The sequence below is a fragment of the Balaenoptera musculus genome, chromosome 7 (assembly GCF_009873245.2).
Source record: "Balaenoptera musculus isolate JJ_BM4_2016_0621 chromosome 7, mBalMus1.pri.v3, whole genome shotgun sequence".
In the NCBI taxonomy this organism is placed as follows: Eukaryota; Metazoa; Chordata; class Mammalia; order Artiodactyla; family Balaenopteridae; genus Balaenoptera; species Balaenoptera musculus.
The window spans coordinates 57,340,867-57,362,264 of NC_045791.1; the positions used below are offsets into that span (position 1 = coordinate 57,340,867).

The 21,398-nt window shown below is 41.9% G+C and overlaps 1 long non-coding RNA gene across 1 annotated transcript; it reads right to left on the reverse strand.

Annotated features, from left to right (window-relative positions):
• Positions 1-7,425: 7,425 nt before the first annotated feature.
• Positions 7,426-20,720, reverse strand: LOC118898304. The gene is made up of 3 exons (XR_005020661.1): positions 20,140-20,720; positions 7,693-7,888; positions 7,426-7,461 (listed from the first exon to the last, which is right to left on the reverse strand). It is a non-coding gene; the product is annotated as an uncharacterized LOC118898304 (long non-coding RNA).
• Positions 20,721-21,398: the final 678 nt, after the last annotated feature.

The following is a 21,398-nucleotide window of genomic DNA, read 5'->3' on the forward strand; positions in this document are numbered from 1 at the left end:
CAGTTAATGGGGTGGCAGGCGTGCTGAGCTTGAGAGCTTAAAAGAAAATGAGTCACATTAAATGCATTCACATTAATTCAATCACCCTTTCCTTCCTTCCTTCCTTCCTTCCTTCCTTCCTTCCTTCCTTCCTTCCTTCCTTCCTTCCTTCCTCCCTCCATTCCACATGCATTTATTAAATAGCTTACATGCCTCACACTATCCTGGGTGTCATGAAAGTCCTGAAGGAGTTTGTGGTCTGGCATGGAAGAACAACTATAATGGGAAATTTGGGAAAGAGTGTCAGCTTTGGCAAGTATATGTATTAGGGTAACATTAGCTGCTGTAACAATAAACCTAAAAAAAATTGGCTTAACACAATAGAAGTTTATTTCTCACTCAGATAACAATCCAAAGCAGATGTTCCTTAGCTGTGGGATAAAGGATTCAGGTTTCTGTCTTGAGGCTCAGCCTTGCCCTGGGTCTTCAGAATCACTTCCAGCCCTCAGAGAGAGTGAAGAAGCACATCTCCTTCTTAGAAACGCTACTTTTTCTCACCTTCCATTGGTGAGAACTTGTCACGTGACCTCAGCTAGATGCAAAGGACACTGGGAAGAACTGTTCTAGCTGGGCAACTGCATTTCCACAGTACGGAGGGAAACAAAAAGTTGAGTGCACAGTTAGCCACAAGGAGAACAAGGAATAAATTCTCTTTTTTTGAACACTTGATCTTCTGTTGATAATGGAACATTTGGAAAATTTTGGTGGGCCTACTTTCTAGCATAAGCTAGAAAAAGGACAAGGAGATCTGAGGAGCTAAAGGTGGAGATACAAGCAGGTCTAAGGTCTTTTTCTCAAGAAAGAAAACATGATAAAGTTAATGCCATTTCCTTAGGAAGAAGGGGAAGCTTTCTTTTTCAAATCCCCCATCACAGTGTGATTTGTCTCATTTTCTTTCTTTCCTTTTTTTTTTTTTTCTTGAAGGGATCATAAAAATTAAGTCTAAAACAAATGCAATTCTTCAGATAGCAGGTTTGCTTGCCCTTTGAGATACTTAATTTACAAAAGTTCTCTTTAATGGGTGTCATCTTACAGTCAGGGAAATGAGCCACTACCTTTGGAAGTCAGGTTTGTTAGCTTTTTAGCCTGAATCCCCTCCATTTTTCTCACAGCCTCAGTGAGCACAGTTTCTTTTTATCCTAATGTGGTGGGGATAAAATGAAAGGGAATTTTCTTTAATTCAATAGTGAAACTTCCCAGTTGTGAAGCACTTTGAAATACAGACTAATTAATAAACACAACTCTCTTCTAAAGCAGTGAGGATTGCGGTTCTCATTTTTCACAGCTGAGAAGGCTGCAGTTAAAATAGTTGGCCCCAGGCTGTGCACCTTGTCGTAAGAAGAACTTCAAGGCACTAGCCTGCATTCTCGCAGGATGGCATGCAGCCTCTCTAGAGACTAGTCAGTTTTTATATGGGTTGTAGCTAACAGCGACTTCCTCAGAGACTCCACGGTGCCCCTGGCACCGGCTATGCAATTAGCAGTGTTCTTGTCACAAACTGTGAGTGACTCACTAAAGAGAAAGAAGAAAAAGTGACTCACTGGATGGCCCTATAGCTCATGAACACGTCTAGAGACTGAAGAAATCTTTTGCAATCATCAGCTCTGTGCTAAACTGAGACTCGGAAAGATGAGAAGTGTTTGTTCATGTCTTCAAGGTACTAAGACCTTGGGGCCAGAATTATTATTGCCATTGCAGAGACAGAGGAATTCAGAGCCTGAGATCGCTTGCCATTCCAGTAGTGAATCTTTAGCAGGACTTTCTTCCTAATATCATTCTTCTGTCTCAGTTCACAGAACGATAATACGCTGTATACAAATAGCAGTGCGACTGTTTTGTTCATTGCAGCACTATTTATAATAGCCAGGACATGGAACCAACCTAAATGCCCATCAACAGATGAATGGATAAAGAAGATGTGGCACATGTATGCAATGGAATACTACTCAGCCATAAAAAGAAATGAAATTGAGTTATTTGTACTGAGATGGATGGACCTAGAGTCTGTCATACAGAGTGAAGTAAGTCAGAAAGAGAAAAACAAATACCGTATGCTAACACACATATATGGAATCTAAAACAAAAATGGTACTGATGAACCTACTTGCAGGGCAGGAATAAAGAGGTAGACATATAAAATGGACCTGAGGACATGGTGTGGGAGAGCGAAGCTGGGGCGAAGGGAGAGTAGCATCGACATACATACACTACCGAATGTAAAATAGTTGGCTGGTGGGAAGCAGCAGCATAGCACATGGAGATGAGCTCCGTGCTTTGCGATTACCTAGAGGGGTGGGATAGGGAGGATGGGAGGGAGGCTCAAGAGAGAGCGGATATGGGGACATGTGTATTTATATGGTTGATTCACTTATGTTGTGCAACAGAAACTAACACAGTACTGTGAAGTAATTATACTCCAATAAAGATCTATTAAAAAAGAAAGAAAGAGAAATTAGCATGACTGACGGCATGTGCGAAGGTTTGCCTTGATGACATCTTTTGTGATGGAATAATTGGTTCTGCAAACTAGCCCTCGTGGTAATGGAATCTATAACCAACCTGAGCTTTGGCTACCCCAACAACTAAAACAGTTATATTTCTAAGACTGTATCACAGTTTGGTTATGAGGTATAGAGGCCTCTCATAAACTGTTGGCTGTCAAGTCTAAGAGAAATACTTAGGACAGAATATAGATCTCTGTAGAAACTTTGTCTCTCCCTTCTTGAAGAGATGTATCTTATTTATATAAGTGAGGCAATTAATAGTCATGAATAAACCCAGCCAGGACACTTTGGTTTCATTTTCATTTGTGACCACAGTGAGATTCGATGTCGTAAAACTACACTGTTCAATATGGGAGCCACCAGCAACCTGTGGCTACTACGAATTGAAATGTTCTCTAAGTGTAAAATACAAGCTTGATTTTAAAATCTTTGTTTTTAATCAACTTTATTGAGATACAACTTATGCACAAGAAAATGCATCAATTTTAATTTCACAGTTCAGTGAGTTTATAAATAAATAAATACAATAAAAATCAAGATATAGAACATGGTCACCATCCCCAAAGCGTACCCAGTTCCATTCACTCCCCACCCTCCCATCTCAGACGACGTAGGCCTCTGACAACCACTGAGGATTTTTAAATCTTAATGTGAAAACAAGATAGCAAAACATCTCATTTTTTATACTGACTGCATGTGGAAATGATAATATTTTGGATATACTGGGTTAAAAACAACGTATTATTAAAGTTAATTTCGCCTGTTTCTTTTCACGTTTATAATATGGTCACTAGAAAATTTACAATGCCACATGTGGGTCACAACTCCCTATTGGAAAGTGCTTTGATAGGCTGCCATCTCTCTGAGTCTCCCAACTCTGAAAGCTTATTCAGTCACGGAGTCCCCCAGACAGCCAGAAGCCTCCGCTGTTAGCCACAGCTTCCTTCAGAATCAACAGGAAGACATCAGAATGTGTCCTGACTTTTGAATTTGTCTTCCTTACTTTCCTTTACTTTTTTTTGGCAGTGCCACAAGGCTTGCAGGATTATAGCTCTCCGACCAGGGATGGAACCCAGGGCCCCAGCAGTGAGAGCAGGGAGTGCTGACCACTGGACTGCCAGGGAAATTTCCTGTCCTTCTTATTTTCTAATATTAGAAAAGATCTGAGAGAGAAAGCTTTTCACATCTTCCTCCCTTGGCTAACTCCTACACATCCTTCAAGACCCACTCCAGGGACTTCCCTGGTGGTCCAGTGGTTAAGACTTCGCCTTACAAGGCAGGGGGTGCCGGTTGGATCCCTGGTCGGGGAGCTAAGATCCCACATGCCTCATGGTCAAAAAAAACATAAAACAGAGGCAATATTGTAACAAATTCAATAAAGACTTTAAAAAAAATGGTCCACATAAAAAAAAAAATCAAGGACCCACTCCACATCCCTGCCTCTTGAACGCCTTCCCTCACCACCTCCTCCCCTGTTCTGTCCCAGTCTAGTGGCCTGATGCTGAGTTAAGGGCTCCTGTTCCGTGCTACCATAGCCAGACCGTCATCACCAGCTTGCCTCTACCCCGTTTTCTATAAATTCCTTGAGCTCAGATATTGTCTTTCATTTTTATATTTCCAGTATCTAGTACAGTGCCTGGAAACATTATACAATATTTGTTGAATAATTGCTTAACTGAAGAATGAGTGAATAAAAGAATTCTTTAGTTGACATTGTTATTTCAGAATTATTATTAATAGTAGCTTACATTTGATTGGCACTTTACAAAAGTTATGTTAGTCAATCCCCACAAAAGTATTTGGGGGAGAATCCTTCCTCATTAGAATTATTACATTTTATTAACCACGATTCTTCATAATGAGTGCCCCCTCATGTCAGGAGTGCCCTGAAAATGAAAATTATAAAGTAACAATTTATTTTTATTTGTATAGCATAAACAACTAAGCTGATGACAGAGGGGATATTGGTGATAGACATGACGCACTTGTGGGGAGTGGAGAAGGTGCCAACAGAAAAATGAATCTGTTGTATTTGGGGTGTCATATAATTTATTGTCCAAACTCAAACCCTTTGAGAGTTAATGGGAGTGCTATAATACTTAATCTGGCACAAAAGGCATAAAGTGGACTGTTAAGGACAAATCAGGATATATGTCCACCTAGTTATATTAAATAAGAACCATTTATCAAGGTAAGTGGCCTATGGTACAGAGAGGATGGATGGGTCGTCCGCACATGATGGGGAGGAAGGACCTTCATTCTGAATGGAAGACCTGAGCGTTGACAGCCCATGGCCTGACTATACCATCTGTACATAGGTGGTATATACATACATATAAGAGCAGCTGAGACGTTTCCGCAGGTCCACTCCGGATGAAGCAACTTCGTGGGTTCTGTAAGTAGAAGTCCTATCACCTGCTCATCAGCTCACAAAGCCACAACACTGCTTGGAAGGAAAGGACAGCTTTTCTGACCAGGGCTTACTGAGCCAAACACCTTCCTCTTGCCTTCATGCTCCTCATCGAAGGGGTTGGAAGGAGGGTGGGGCTATCGTGCTGCCACTTAGTAATGCCACACGCCTCTGTCATTGTGTTCAACTTGTTCCCACTAGCCTTGGAGAAAAACTAAAAGCTATGTTCTCTTGACAAGTGTTTTCCATTCAAACCACCACATATACTGTTATTATATTTGCTGGAGAGATGAAGACATTGAGGCATAGAGATGTCATGAAATCTGCCTGTAGGGAGAATCACGAAGGAGACTTCTGAGTCCCAGTCGGGGGTACTTCCCACTCTAACACACTGCTTCATGGAAACACCCTAAGAAGATGGCACTACCTCAATTTAATTTGCAGATAAACTTGAAATGTTCAAATGAAAAAAGTGTGCTGTTTCCTCTTTGTTTCCTGCAGGCGTGGTCCCTTCGTGCCATTCCTGAGGCTGGTTCTCTTTGCATAGATGTGACTCTGCACCTCGTAACCACAGCAAGTCTAGCAGATGTCTTGCTGCAAGCTCCGTGGACGCCGACCAGCATTATTTAAGTTTTCATTCAAAGTCTCCTTTAGGGTGACTTCTGGGCACCTGAAGTGCTCTTTCAAGAAGATCAACAAATGGCTGAAGACAGAATTTTCAGCCAGAGGAAAGAATTATTACCTTACCATCAGTCTAATGAAAACAGCAGTGAAATACCAGCCTGCACTAGATAAACAGCGCACGAAGCCATCCATCACACTCAGCCGTGCTGAGCAGAACACCCTAACCGATGTCACCCGACTTCCCACTTCACTCGCATCTGAGAGCTGGGACCTTTTCTCACACGTTTCTGTCTGAATAAAGACAGAAATAAAGACAGGGATCCTTTAGGCCATTCCATCTCCTAATCTATTCCCCTTTCTCTCTAGTCACAGACAGCAACAGCTTCTCAGGGGCCCACTTCCCATTTGCATGCTCTAAGCTGGGGTCCCCTCCAGGACCCAGTTGATACAATGGGTCTAGTCTGCACCTCCAATGGCAGTTTTCTTTCTCGGGCCCATCTGGTTGATAATGAGTGTACCTAATCATTCGATACAGGTGCCTGCCCGCTATACAGCAGTCACTCTGGGTAGAGAGATGCAAGGTCCCCTCTTCTAGGAGCTCACAGTCTGGGGGAGAAGACAGAAATCTTGAATGTTTAGACTTTCTTTTGCTTTTTACATATATCATCACTCGTTTTGCCTCAACAATCTCATGCAAGGGAGAGGAGGCACTATTAAACTCACCTGCAAGAAGCGGAAGCTCTGACTTACATGTGGTGTCACCCAAAGTCATAGAGAGAAGAAAACTAGGACTCTGAATAACATTTCAATGTGTCATCAAACTTCAGCTTACCAACCCCAGCTCAGTGATCTCCCCCACCATGTGAGACTGCTTTGGTTTCGTTTTCAGATTTCCCCTTTTCTTCCAGAAATCTGAAAATCAAATCTTTTGTGGCATCTACCGAGTCAGCCCTGACGGAAGGGCCTCCACCCAACGGTAACTCCGCTGTTATTTTTTCCCAGAAGTTAATGATTTGATAGTTTTAGGGAATCCTGGTAACTTCTAAAATACATACTTAAATTCGGTGGCAGCTTTTGAGTATGACTATTCCTAAACTCAAGTCTGTGGCAAGTGCAAAGAATATGGCTCCTGGTTCAAAACGCAAGTCTGTTTTGTTCAGGATTTTCATTCCACGGGGTCCTGAGTTTTCAGTGTGCCCAAAGATCTGGTTCTTCCAGCAGTAGTGGTCCTGGCAAGAAAAGCATCATTCCTACTGGAAACTGTGCAGTAAGTAGATAGAACCAGGTGGTGGTGAATCCTTTTAAGTCAACCAAACAGAAAGACCCAGTGAGAGCAGTATCAGTGTTGTAACAAGTAACAGTCACGAGTCACTTCCTGAGCCTGGGCAGCAGCCCACAGAGCTCACGGGTGGCTCCGGAGCATATAAGCCGTCCTTAATATTCAGTTCCTTGTTTCTTCTATTGCCCATGGCTTGCACCAGAAAATGCATTTTGCTAGCATTGCCGTGGTTGTGTGCCCAATGTCACCAAGTCAAATTTAAATGTTGCTTTTTCACTTTTTAAGTCTGTTTATTGGAAAGCATGAAGCGTGTTTATACAGAAAAAAAATCTAACAAATTTTTATTTTATTTATTTATTTAATAAGTTTATTTTATTTTATTTATTTTTGGCTGTGTTGGGTCTTTGTTGCTGCACGTGGGCTTTCTCTAGTTGCGGCGAGCGGGAGCTACTCTTCATTGTGGTGCACAGGCTGCTCATTGCGGTGGCTTCTTTTGTTGTGGAGCATGGGCTCTGAGGCATGCAGGCTCAGTAGTTGTGGCACACAGGCTTAGTTCCTCTGCGGCATGTGGGATCTTCACGGACCAAGGATCGAACCCGTGTCCCCTGCATTGGCAGGCAGTTTCTTAACCACTGAGCAACCAGGGAAGTCCCCAGATTTTTAAATATATATAAATAAATTCAAAAGTGTTTACTTGTTCAAACACAACTGTATGTGTTTGGTCTGTAGGGCCAAGGCCAGAGAGCTGATCTCTTATGTTCCCAACTCAATATCACTCACAAATATTTGGTCTTGTAAGAGAAAAGGTGTGACAACCTAAATAACCATATCCTTACCTGTGTTCTTTTCATCTTTCAGGGAAAAAAAAATCCATTATGACCTTCATTGCCTGGGTAATGATGTTGATATCACAGACTCACTACTAGGGAGTAAAATTCTTAAAGCAGGGACTGTAATTATACCCTCTTTGGGTTTTGCAAGATGAGTGACACTTGTGAGTGGCTGCTGTGAATGCTAGACTGGATCTTTGCTCTATAGTGAATAAAAGAAAGAAAAGTACGTTTCATTAACAATGGCCTTTTGAGGAACATGTTAAAGAGCTCTAGTACATTGGAAAATGTGTTGATGTCTGTTGATCTCTGAAATAAGAATCATAATAGAAACAAAATTTAATGTTAAATATTTGTGGAGTGCTTATGATGTTACAGGCACTAAGCATATGTTACCTTGTATTATATAATACTTACGGTAATCCCATAATGTTTTAGTAACCCCAATATGCAAATGAAGAAATTGAGGCATAGAGCCCAGCCTATTTCTATTTTCTATATTCTACATTCTAATAAGTGTCAAAGTTGTTATTTGGGCCAAGTCTTTTTAGAGTATTCAGAGATGGTCATACTCTAGTTAACTCACAAGAAACTGGTGCCTAAATGAAAATGTCGACTATCTGTGGAGGATATCCCTTCTCAGAGGGCACAATACATTTTCTCCTATCCATGACAACACTTGCCTGGTGTCACAAGATCTGTGAAGCTGCATCATTATTCAGAAATCTTCAAAGGGATTGTGAATAGTGTTGGAAGATGTTCAATGCAGACCATGGTAAGGACATTAACTCTCTCTCTCTCTCTCTCTCTTTCTGTCTCACAATCACACACATACACACACACACACATGCACACACAATCTCTGATGACTGGAGCTATTCCCCTCTTCACCCCATCATCCTCTCTTTCCTGGGGCTGTTCTGGACAATTCACAAAACTCTGCCTCTGATTATTTATTTTGTGCCCTGGTACACCTCATCTGAGGGCATATTCTTTCTTTAGTTTGGGTCCTGCTGTATTCCCACTTACCCACAGTAGGTATGTTTTTCAAATCAGTTCCTTGTTTGGTATGCTATGACCTAAAAAAAAAAAGAACCTTGGGGAGGTGATGGAGGTTCATGGTTTTTTAAAAAACGTTTGAGAGAAATGCAAGTGCAAACAAAGTGAAATGGGCATTGTGACTATGAAAGATTGTCCCAAACTGATTTGAGAAGCATCTTGCAGGGCTTGTGTTCCTCAGGATGCTGGGCTGTCCTTCTATTTCCCCTAAAATCACTTTTCCCAAAGGGTAATGACACCCTTTGTCTCCTTCACTTATGCATTTATTTAAGTAGCTTAATGCTTAGAGGTCAACCACTTGCCCTCTTTCTAAGCTTCTGAGAGACACCTTGCTGTCACCCCACCCCCCTCCACCAAGTACCATCTATCGCCTCTAACATTTACACATAGTGGATGAATAAACTTTTAAGCAACAAGTTCATTTTACTGGAATCTTGTCTAACCATATTAGCATCTCACCCACAGTGGCTGCTCCACAAAATGTCAAATGAGAAGAATTGCTAGAGTTTGGGACTTTTCTTCGGTGGTTATGAAAACTGGAAGTAATCCAGCTGTCGAGTCAAAGACAAACCTCACCTGTGCTGTTTCAGATCCATCATGGGTAGGAAATGGAGAGATAAGGTTACACCCAGGGAGGTGCTGAAACATGGGAAATCGAACCAAGCCTAGTTAATTAAAGCACGTTAGTTAAAGTAGAGCTCTGCTGAGCAGGGCTTACCAACCAGGGACCTGAGACTCCCCAAATGCGTGCAGTTCAAGATCAAACCCAGCCAGCCTTTGGCCATGGCTGAGAGGCACTCGAACCCCATTTGAAGCACAGCCTTAACTTTGCTGGCACCGGCCCAAATGCCTACGATGGACTTTGATCTTGTAGCTCTAAGTGCCATGGGATTTCAGACCATACTGAAGCTCAACTACCTTCACGAACAAGGACAAAAGGTGGAGATGGGAGAAAAGCAAGGAAGGTCCCCAAGTTCAATCACATGCCAAGGAGATAGTGCTGTGTTGAGAAGCGGCCAATGCCTCACACACCGTGCTTCGAGCCTCGGGTCAGAACAGAGGCACGCATATCTCCTGCACAGATATTTTTGTCTTTTCACATATCCCGCTTCTTATGAAGTTCTGGTGCATTAATAGCTTTTGCATGATAATGTTTCTTTCTCTAGTGCGTTTATACTCTCCACGCCATGTCACGTGCTGTGCAGTCAGAGAATTTTCATGTGGCTTAGATTCTGGACAAACGTTATAAAGGTTTGTTTTTCTTTGTTGTGACGGAACTGAAACCAAGCCCTGGGTTTGGAAAGCTGTTCTCATGAGGAGAGTTGGCTGGTCTCGAAAAAGACGTGGTATGTGTCCAGCCCTCATTTCTCGCGTACCTTTTTCTTAGGAAGCTCTGTTCTTGGGGTCGGCTTGGCTGGCAGCCAAGCGTTGAGAGAAGGAAAGCTGCTGTGTGTTGGGAGCTGACAGAGCCGGCGGGTGGGGAGCCGGCGGGCGTGCTGAGTGATGATCTGCACCACAGGCCCAGCCCAGATGTCCCATACAGAGGGATGTGTGTGACCCACAAGTCATGAACTCGGGAGACTGTAGCTATGGGGAAGTCATTCAAAGCAGGAATTCCTTCTGCTTGCACCCCTTCTTTCTGGAGGGTCTGAAATTTTCCCTGTGCACGGAGTATTTCATTAGTTATGATGCTGAGTGTCACCTGGAGAAATTGTTACGTGAATTGCTAATGATACCAGGAGTGGCCAAAGAAGCAAGCCCCAAAGAACTGAATCAAAACAAGAACAAAACCACAGCTATTTTCTCTATTGTTGCAATTAGATAATTGTGCACTCTCCTGCCTTGTCCTCTGAAGGTGGATTCTAAAATGAAAACCTTGGTCACTGAAGTTACCTACATTCATGTTCTTTCACCTCCACGCATGAACCTCCTGCAAAGAACTGAGTTGGGGTCATGTGCTTACTATGTGACACGTGGTCCCTCTGCATTTTGCATAAGATCCAGGGGCCAGAGGAGGGGGCTTGATTGTGTTGGTGTCCTCTCACTCAGCAAGCTAATGATAGCAGGGCTTTTTTCCATGTGGAATTACTGGCATTACTTTACATCATTAAAACTGTCATTTAAAATAGTCTTTAAAGCAGAAAAAAGACAGAGCCTAGTCTCTGTCTTTGGGTCTTCTAGTCCAAAGTGCACCTATTAAATAATAGCAAACAGCAGTCTTACACCCATTTACTTCTGTGCATGATTAGTGTCCTTCCCTCACTGTCCCCTCATGCTCGGACCACACATCCTCCCTCTCTCCTCCTCACTCTCTGCACTCCAGCCCACCGGCCTCCAGATGCTCCCGAGGTGCCCCAGTCTGGCCTTTGCACCTGCTGTTTCCTCAGTCTGCCTGCTCTTCCCCAGAGTCTGCATGGCGTAGCCCCTCATTCCCTCCAGGTCTTTGTTCAATCGTCTCCGTCTGTCTTAGTGAGGCACTCTTCCCTGGCCACCCTGCCTAAAGCTTCTCCTACCAGACATTTTCTGTCTTCCTTCCTAGCTTTATTTTTCTCCTAAGCATTTACTGCTATACTATAAATATATACACCCTATATATTTTATTTTTAGGTAGTTTCGTGTTTGTCTCCCCAAGCGGACTGTTAAGGACAGACCGTTGTTTGTTTTGCTTCCTGTTGTATTAGGGCCTGGGACTTAATAGGAATTCTTGAATGAATGAATGAATGAATGAATGGGCTAGGCTCTGTGCTGGCCACTCATGGTCAAGCCAAACATGGTTCCTCATTGCAAGGAGTGTCTAGTCTTGTGGGAAAGACAGTTATTAAGTAAGAAATTCAAACGAAACATGCTTCCTGCAGGGAGGCTTCCTGCAGGAAGCCATGAGGGTGAGCGGTGGACGAGCCCAACCTGGTCTCCCTGCAGAGATGGTGTTTAAGCTGAGACCTGAGCTTACAGGAAGGACAGGAGACAAGAGAGAATACAGACAGTTCCAGGCAGCTGAAGCCAGGTTGTGAGAAGTGAGACGGGTCCAGAGGGGCAATGAAGCTCAAGGGATGGGCAGGGTTGGGGGTCAGGGGTGGTCATAAAGACTGAGCAATACGGACCCAGGCAGGGGTTCTGAGCAGGGAAATGACATGATCCAGAACAGCATTTTAAACAGATCTGAGAGAAGCAAGATGAAAAGCTACAATGAAGCAGATCTCAGTGTGTGCAGACTGTCAAATCTGTCCCTGGGAGAACTAGATGACTCTGAACAAACAAAAGTAGTCAGCACAGAGGGTACGAACGGAATGATTTCTTGGGATCTTTACAGTTCTAGGAACAGACTGAACTCATTCCCACTTCAGCGTTTCCACCCACCATGTGCCCCTCACTGGAAACGTTCCTTTCATCTGTCCAAAACCACCTACCCTTCCCGAGCACGGCTGTAGCCCACCTCTTCTGGAGAACCCGTTTGGAGCTCTTTCTGTCCTCATTGATATTTCTTTCCTTTGATCTCCTAAAGTGCTAAGGTACACATCACACAATTTAGATCTTAATGGCCTACTTTCTTGAATAAACGGATACGTTATGACCCCAAGTAGAATGTCCTCTCTTTGCAAACAACGATCCCCACATCCCACCCACCTAGAAAAAGGATGAGACACACTAGGGTCTTCCAAAAATATACCAATTGATCGAGGTCCAGATTATTGACTATACTTTGGCATTTTGTAATCTTAGAATGATGCTTTAAAGAGTCTCACTTTACATATGAGGACCTCTAGGCATATGTATGACAGCAGGAAAAACCAGGGGGAAGAACTAGGCTTTTGCGTCATTATCCAGCTATAATTTAGTGGAGTGAATTCTAGCCAAAAAAAAAAAAAAAAAAGGCTGGTAAGTCCTCTAAGTTGGTGGCAAGGCACTTGTAAAGAGCAAAAGTAGAATGTCCAAAATTTAAAGGCAAATCTCAAATTAGGCAGTTGCCACAAGGATATCCAGTAGGACCTAAAAACTAAATTCAGTAAGTTTGGCCAACTGTATAAACAACCAAAACCCTCAGGATGATCAGTATTTATATCCAAGTTAATGAAGTGAAATATGCAGGAACAGTTCTATTTGGGGGGTAAGATATCACAGCATTTCTTTTGGTTGTTTGGTACTGATTCAATAATGATTACTTCATTCAGCTCTCAAGGACCAGTGAATGGATTAACACAAAACAGTGTGGTATTTCTTGACTCCAGTTCAAAAATTGCAGTATGTTGCAGTAAACTCTCTTTTGGTGAAGATATGAGGTTGTTTTCCTTAAGCCTTGTTGAGACAGACAATAAATGGGCTTCACACTGCTTATCTAGATCAAGCAGTTTGTCAGACGGTTACAATACGCTCAGACATAAAAGTTACTACAGGTCCTCTGTTGCTCAAACTATGCTGCAATTATCCAAAGTTTGTTTTATGTATCAGTTACAACATGATGGGGATGTCAATGACACAGCTCTAGTTACAGGTGTGTCAGCATTTCTATTCTAGGTGCTTATGTTCAAGAGTTTATAACTTGGCCATAAATAGATAACTAATGAGAGCATACTGTATAGCACAGGGAACTCTACTTAATGCACTGTGGTGACCTGAATGGGAGGGAAGTCCAAAAGGGAGGGGTTATGTATATATATATATATATAGCTGATTCATTTTGCTGTACAGTAGAAACTAACACAACATTGTAAAGCAACTATACTCCAGTAAAAATTAATTTAAAAACAACTAATCATGGAATGAATCTTGGCATATAAAAGCCACTTCCCAGAAAAAGTTTTTTAAAATAAAATTAGGAAAAAAGCTCCACATGTTCTGTCATTCTTACATTACCTACAGGCCCCCAAATGAATTAGGAAATCCTTTTCCCTCATTTCTTTTTTTTCTTTCTCCAAGTAAATTATGTACTTCAGGGCCTTTGGGTCAATTTTTGACCTAATTGTCTAGTAAAGGTTATCATTTGGAGTGAAAAGTATTAAGTTCTTTTTTTGTTATGCAAAGATATTTTCCTGCAGGTTGTGAAAGGAGGAGGGAAGCTTGGCTAATATTGAAACCTCAAATCTGAGTTCAGGGCTGTATTTCTGAGTGTAAACAAGACGCTAGTATTACAAATGTGCATTTCGATGCTCTCTCTCTCTCTTTTTGAAAGATCTTTAATATTTTAGGTAATGAAAAACTGTGAGATCAAAGATTCAGTCTTGTTTTTCTAGCAACTCCAGTAACAGATATTTGCTGCAAACTGTGTTCCAGATACTTTATGAATATTAGGCCATTCAATGCTCAGACTAATGCTGCGAAGAGGCATGACTGCCTTCATTTTATAAACGAGGAAACCAAGGCTCAGACTAGTTAAGTAACTTGCCAGAGGTCACACAGTGCAGTGGGAGCAAAAACCCTGGCCCATGGGTAGAGGCTCAATCTTTGGGTATTCTATAACAGAGGCAAGTCATGCTAGAAAGTACCAATGCTTCAGTGGAACAAACTACTTACAGTTAAATATATACTCTAAAGGGCTTAATTCTAACGTACAATGTGTTTGAATGGCAACATGTAGGACTCTGCAGGGCTGGGTCTAAGTAACATGTGGACATAGGCAGGCCCTCCAATTAGCATGCCCATTTTTGCCCATGTCGTGGAAATTTGGCAATTTCCCCAGTCATTTTCAATACATTAAAAAAGTTTATTATGATCAAAAACTGATCATGAGGGCTGTAAGTAGCCTTGACTCAAAGCTAGACATTCTCTTGCTCTCAAAGAAGACTCCCATCTTGGACTTGGCCAAAGCGGGACTAAGCGTGATGGGTTAGCCCCAAATGGGGCTTCATATTTGGGTTTCGTATGTAAAGCTGAATGTGTCCTCACACAGCTGCTAGTTATTAAAGCTTTGTTTTGATCAGATCTACTCCTGATGCTTAGTAGTCAAAAGTCCAATTCACTATTTTTTCACCGGTTTCGGAAAGTACTTTTCCTTCTCATGGTTTGTAATTTTACTTGGAGGAGAAAGGAAGAAAAAAAAAATAAAAGCAAGAGAAGAAAAGGGAACAAGAGGGAAAGAGGAGATGTGATCTGTATGAAAAGCATTTTTAAAACAACCATTGACCAAAAGGGATCTCAGACACACAAAATCTGTTAACCATCTTTCATCTTTTTTACAGTGTATCTATTTTTATCATAAGCTCGACAGGCAAATACCAAGTCAGCTTCACTATTTGGCATGGAGCCTGCTGTAATACTGATGATGTAATATCAGTCGTGATTATGTTACCCTGTTATCACTGTGAATATTATTTTATAAGCTTTAATAAGTTGCTTGAGCATTTAAGATGGTTTCAAAGTCTAAATTCATATTCATGCCAAATATGTAGGACATATTTTTCATAATTGTTCTTGTCCCTTGGGTCAGTAATACAGTTTATAATCATCATAAAATTTCATTCTTAATTCCTTTTAATTTATCAGAGGAAAATATGGATGGTTATTACCCAATTAAAATACTCCTGATGCTTTTAAGGTAGACATTATGGGGTTTTTGGAGTTTCACTGAAGACAATTAAAAAAAGAAAGAGCAGCTGTGTGACTTCAAAGCATTTTAAGTGCTCCAAGTTTGCAGAAATATTCAGCTGTTCAGTACCCTGTTTCCACCTGTCCTGTTCTCACATCATCTGTGATGTAACCAAGGAAAAATTGGAACATTTTACCCATGCAAAAGGTGCAGGCGTGTGTGACTAAAGATAGAATTTTCATCTGGTAGCTACAGAATCCGTTCTGATACTACACATCCTTGGCTTCTAGTTGCCAAGAGCAAGGACCAGGAAGATGATCAGTGAAAAACTCACAAAAACCAGACAAATGCATAAATCTGAGTCTACCTCCTTAGTTGAACGGAGTGCCACTTGCTTTGTGAGAGACACAGAGGTGTGCCCTTCAGACGGATGCTTTGTGAAGGTGATGTTTTTTCCAGATGGTTCCCATGCTACTAGCCAGAAAGCAACCCAGCAGGGCAGCTCAGTTACAATGGCTACAATTTCTTCCAGAGGAATTAACTGGGTTAAAGTGATAGCCACAAAAAGAAAATGCCTAGTCATCAGAATTTCGTTCTAATTTATTATGAAACAATCATACAGAATTTAGCCTCGTACCCCTTCCTTTGACAAGCTCAATTTCTGTCTTTCTTCTGTTTGATCATGACCTTATTTGATCATGAACTTAAACCAGAACAGTGTTGAAATCTATTTTAATTTCCTCCCCCTCACTTACCAGAATATCTTAATTTCATGCACACCTGAGTCCAGTTCTCCAAAGAGAAAGCCCCCAAATTCATAAACTTTTAAATGTTTACTTAATATTAAGAAGAAAATGCTCTTGGGGAGAGGGGTACTGTGAAGATGCCTTATTTTCGCCCAGGCTTTCAAACAATTAGGGTACCGCTCTAACAAAGAACAAGTTGAGTCTTGGCAGCGGTGAATTGGTGGATATGCCCAAGGTAAACAGAGTCATGTAAATATATGAAAATAGCTTTCACTTGCCGGTTGTGTTGTAGTTCACAAAGAGGTCTGGAGTGTGTTGCCTTATTTGGTAAAAATAAGCATCCCTCCAGCTCCTAGAATCAATTCACAGTTGTCTCCTAACTCATTGGTCTTTTGTGAATGACATTTTCTTATTAAACAGGCACATTTTCACTAGAAATATTGGATCTAGTCTAGTAGGGTCCATATCAGAAAAGGTGATGAAATACTGGGCACTCTTAAGTAAAAAGAATACCTTTTTTAAAAGGACATTTAAATGTAGGTCATTACTTAGGTGGGTCTCACCCACCATGGCACATTTGACCCCAGTTGTGTTCTGCTCTAGCATGAGACTAATGCCTGAGCACTAGTTACTCCAGTTCTCAAAAGCTATGAATTTTGATCTATAGCTCCTCATTATGAAAGCTTACCTCTTTATGGCTTCACCCAGGTGAGTGCACTGCTCTGGGCTTTTCTTGTCGGCTTTGACCTGGAATATGGGATCTGCAGGCGCTGACTTGGAAAGTCCCACACCTGCAGGTAGCACTGCCTTTAGTGAGCTGGGACACTCTAGCCAGAGAACATGGAGTCACTTCGTCTTTCAAAGTAGGACGGGAGCCCCAACTTTTAAAGAGGCTATCCAAACAGGTGACAAACTGCTGCACTTCAAAGACAGGAAATTCCTTCAAACGTTAAATTGTAAGGACAGAAAATGACCTACATTCAGGAAAATGCGGAGCCAGGAATTCAACATCATGTTTGTTCCAGTTTAATGAAGCGTGTTTGGTGGATATTAACTGGTCTTGAGGATTCCTACTCTAAGTAGGCGGCAGCCTTTGCCACCAGAAACCCACATTTTCAAGATCTTATTTTAAAAAGTCACTTGCGTTCACAGCAGATTGAAGTTACTGCGTAAAAACTCTCTCTGGGCCAGTTTTCACCCTTAAAATTAGTCTGGTTTAAAATTACAAATTACTCAGCATGTTTAAGAAACTCTATGAAAATGTTTTAACATCTTCCTAAACATCAAAACTAAGGGAAGGCATCAGCCTACAGCGCAGCCTTTGAAAATGAGCAGATGTATTGTTTCAAGTTTGACAGACAGCCTGGAAGCTCCCCAATGTCAAACCACAGGATTCCCCAATAGTTTTTCCCAGCTCAGAATGCAAAGTCTAGATGGATTTCTTGCCAGCCCCCAAAGTACTTTGGGCTGTGGATCTAGCAGTTTGAATCGTGAGTATAAGGACTAAATTCTTGCCCAATTCACTCAGAATAAAAGGAGGGCCAGGGACAGCTGAAGGGGACAGAGATATGGTGAATGCTGTTTTCTCATGGCAGGGCCTCTGTCGTTCCCCCAGTACTCGGAAGAATTACTGAACAAATGTGCAAGCAGGAAGGAAACGGGTGGGTGAAAGTCAGCCCCATCTCAGAACACAAAAGTTGTCCTTCTGTGTTCACATTTTCAAAAAGCAAAAATCCAAAAAAGGTTGACATTGGAAAGTTCCTGGGGAACCAAAAAGTTTAACCTACATTCCATAGTTGTGTCATCTTAAGCCTCTCTGAGCAAGGAGGTCAAAGTTAACTCTGCTTCCCCGCTTACAAAACAAGTCAACTTATTTTGTATGTATAGCTATAAACTGTGTGCAAGTTTCCTAAGTCGGGCACTCGGGATGAATTATGAATGGAATTAGCCAGCTTGACTTGGAATTTCCTCACTTTTACAGGTCTTTAAGCAAGATTTTTATACATTCATGTGTAATCAATGGGACCAACACATGAAATGATCCTTAACGTAAAACACTGTTTTAGAGTGATTCTGCAGTTAAGGAAACTTAAATATGAACTTCTAATGTGGAAAAGGTAGTTTTTACATGCTGCTTTAAAACTCATCTGGAAAACTGATGAGCTGGCCACAGTATTTCTGTCAGAAACTGAAATTAAGTTTATATTTTAAATGCTCTCTTTGTTTCATGAAGCCAATCTGCTTCTCATATCCTTAGCCTTAGTCACCTTAAAAATACATAAATTTGGTATCTGGTTATTGAGTTTTTAAGTTGCCGAGTAGAATAATTTAGATATTCATAAATACAGAGCATAAGGAAATCCTTCCTGAGTGCAAAACTACCTTTAAAATGATCATCTAAATGAGTGAATGATACAAGTACACCTCCTGATTTAATGTTGACTATTAGCTATTTCTTATCTTAATATATATTCTTCCATATTAAACTTGCAATGTCTTAAAATTTCCCTATAAACCGGCATGTCCAAATTGATTTCAATAACAGTTTGTGTACATAAAAACTATGAGATCAGGATCAATGTCAAGTTTTGGAGAGAAAAATGAACTTGGATTGTTTCTTACTCCAAGGCACATGTTCAAATTTATCCCATATACATGTAAAAGAACATTAAAATATTTCTCAACTGTTCATGCAGAAAGTAAAACACAACACATTCCAATAATACTTTTATCATATAGATAATATAACAAAATACTTGGAACAGTTAAAAGAGAGGCACTCATTGAAGTACACATAAAAATTTCAAAGATTAAAAAGCAGTTGGAAAAAATACTTCTTAGTCACTTAGAATTTAATTACTTGCACATTTTAATGGTCTTGTATATTTTGGTAGTAAAATGTTTTTACAAACTTCTAGCCATTTCAAGTACCTCAAACATATAAAGAACTGGGAATATTCTTTTTTCTTCATAATACATTCAAAAGTATCGACCATCTTGACAGAACTGTTATTATAGTAATAATTTTCTTATACCTGATTTTAATATTTCTATAGAATGGAAAACTCTGATTTTTCTTTGGAAGGGGGGAATAGTGGGAAAACCCTTTTAAAACATGTTTTAATATTCATTTAAAATGTATTCATTCCCAAGTTTCTTTACAAAAACCTTTGATATTACAATTTTATCTAGATTACATTTATAGTTTTGGACTAAACCAAACTCCTTGAATAGGGTTGCGCTAATCTTGGTTAACGTTTTTTTAAAAATTACTGACAGTGATCATACATCTACCTGAAGAGAGTTAAAAATACTAATCCTGATGCTTTCAATAGTTATGAAAATATTTTTTATGAAGGACAGATGAACTTCAATGTGAAATGTGATCCCAGAACAAAATAATACAAGCATAAAGTTTCCTTTTGAATTTCCTAAATCAACGAAGAAATCATGAAATTTTAAATACAAAACTTTCCGTCTGAACTCTTAAGAAAATCCTATGTAGTAAAATATTTGTCTCTATATTTGTTCCTTAAACCTACTTGCCCTTCATTTTTCAAAGGAGCACTGACCAACCAAATTCACAATTGCCCTCTGCAGGGAATGGCTCAGAGTCACCGCCATGTCATCTGTCCCTTCCCCGAGGCAGCCACGGTTGAGTCAAAAAGAAATTTTATTACTTATATCCATTCTTTTTAATTCTGTTTTTATTAGTTCTCAAAGTCTTTCATAGCAAATGTCAAATCATATTTAAATTGTTTTGCTTAACTCCATGCTCCACACCACGCTATTTCAAATTCAATACTTTGCAAATGACAATAAACAGGGTTGTTTAAAAAACTGTTAAAGAACACTTTTTTCATATAACTTATGACAAACAAATGTAAAACATGGGGCTATAATTCCCACTATAAGTTAATTATAGTTATTTTAGGCTAAAAGTGTCAAGCGAACGTTGCTTATCAAAAGATCCTCGGGTCCTCCATTTGCCTTGGACATTACCTGGCCACATAAAAATCAAATGCTCTTGCCAACTGGAAAATTAAAAATACAAGGCATCCTCCTCCGAGTAACCCGCACAAGCCTCGATAGCAAACTAAAGCAGCTTAGGTGGTAACTTTAACTTACCTCTTCTGGGCTTTAGCAAGGGGTTACTGAAAAATATTTACTTCCTGGCAGAACGTAGCTCATTCTTAAATGAAGCTTAAAACCTTAGACATCCCTGAGGAAAAATGATGCCACGAAATGTGTCACTGCCCATTTATTTCCTATTTCACTAACATAATTAATACACTCCTGATACTGACTCCTCAGACGGCAGCGTTTGCATCATTTTGGACTGCAAAACAAGACGTGGCCCGTTGGTTATCTCTAGCTAAAAAACACCCGTCTTTCATTGGGCACCGTCACCGACATCTTTCTCCCTCGAAGACAAATACTTTGCAGATCTCGCACCCTCCTTACAAACCTGCGCGGGGCTTTCGGGGGGAGGGGGAGGCAAGACTTTGGTGGGAGCTGCTTCTCTTCAGCAGAGCGAGGGCTGACTGTAAAGGCGCAGGCTGGGCGCTCGAACAATTTCCTGCTGAGTCCAGATTCCCCTCGGAGCAGCGTGGAGAGGAAGTCGGACTTCTTTTCCAGGCGGAGCCTCCACGTTGGACTTGGGGAGCCTGCGGCCGGGGGCCCGGGGCCGGGTCCCTGCCGTAGGCCGGCGGCCCAGCGCAACCAGGAGGGCCGGGGAGAGGGCTCCCGGGAGCGGCGGGCCACGCTGGACTCCGGAGACGGGGCTGCGAGGGGAACTCGCTCCCAGCGCCGCGGACTCCAACCCCGGGGATGCACTTGAACCGGCGGCGGGGCCAGCCGCCCGCCGCGGTCCGAGCGCACCCGCGTCCCGGGCGGAGCCGGACGTGGGCCTCGCGCGCTCCTCGGCCTCGGTCGAGGGAAAGGCCAGGCCCGCGGCGCGGCGCTGGGGGCCCCACCCTGTCCCCCGGGGTTAGCACCGCCGCGGGCAGCGCATCCCACGCCGGGACCTCGAGTCTGAAAGCGGAGACCGAGAGCCGCCTGCGGCAAAGCTCGGCTTACACTTCATTTTACGATTTGGAGTAAATGTCACAGGAGAGGGGGAAAGAAAAAAAAAAACCCCTGTAAATTCGAGTTCGAGGGGGGCGAGGGCCCGGCTTGCGCGCGGCTCCGGGCGGCGCGGCGGCGCGGCGGCCGGGGGTGGAGTGCCCCGGCGGGGATTCCCGGTCTCGCAGCGCACCCTAGTGGCCGCCCTGCCCCTCGCCCGCTCCCCGCGAAGCTCGCTGCGTCTCCCCGAGCTCATTACAATCCGCAATATATTATTTCTCCCGAAGTATTGACAATGTGTGAGACTCCAGTAACCCCGGAGC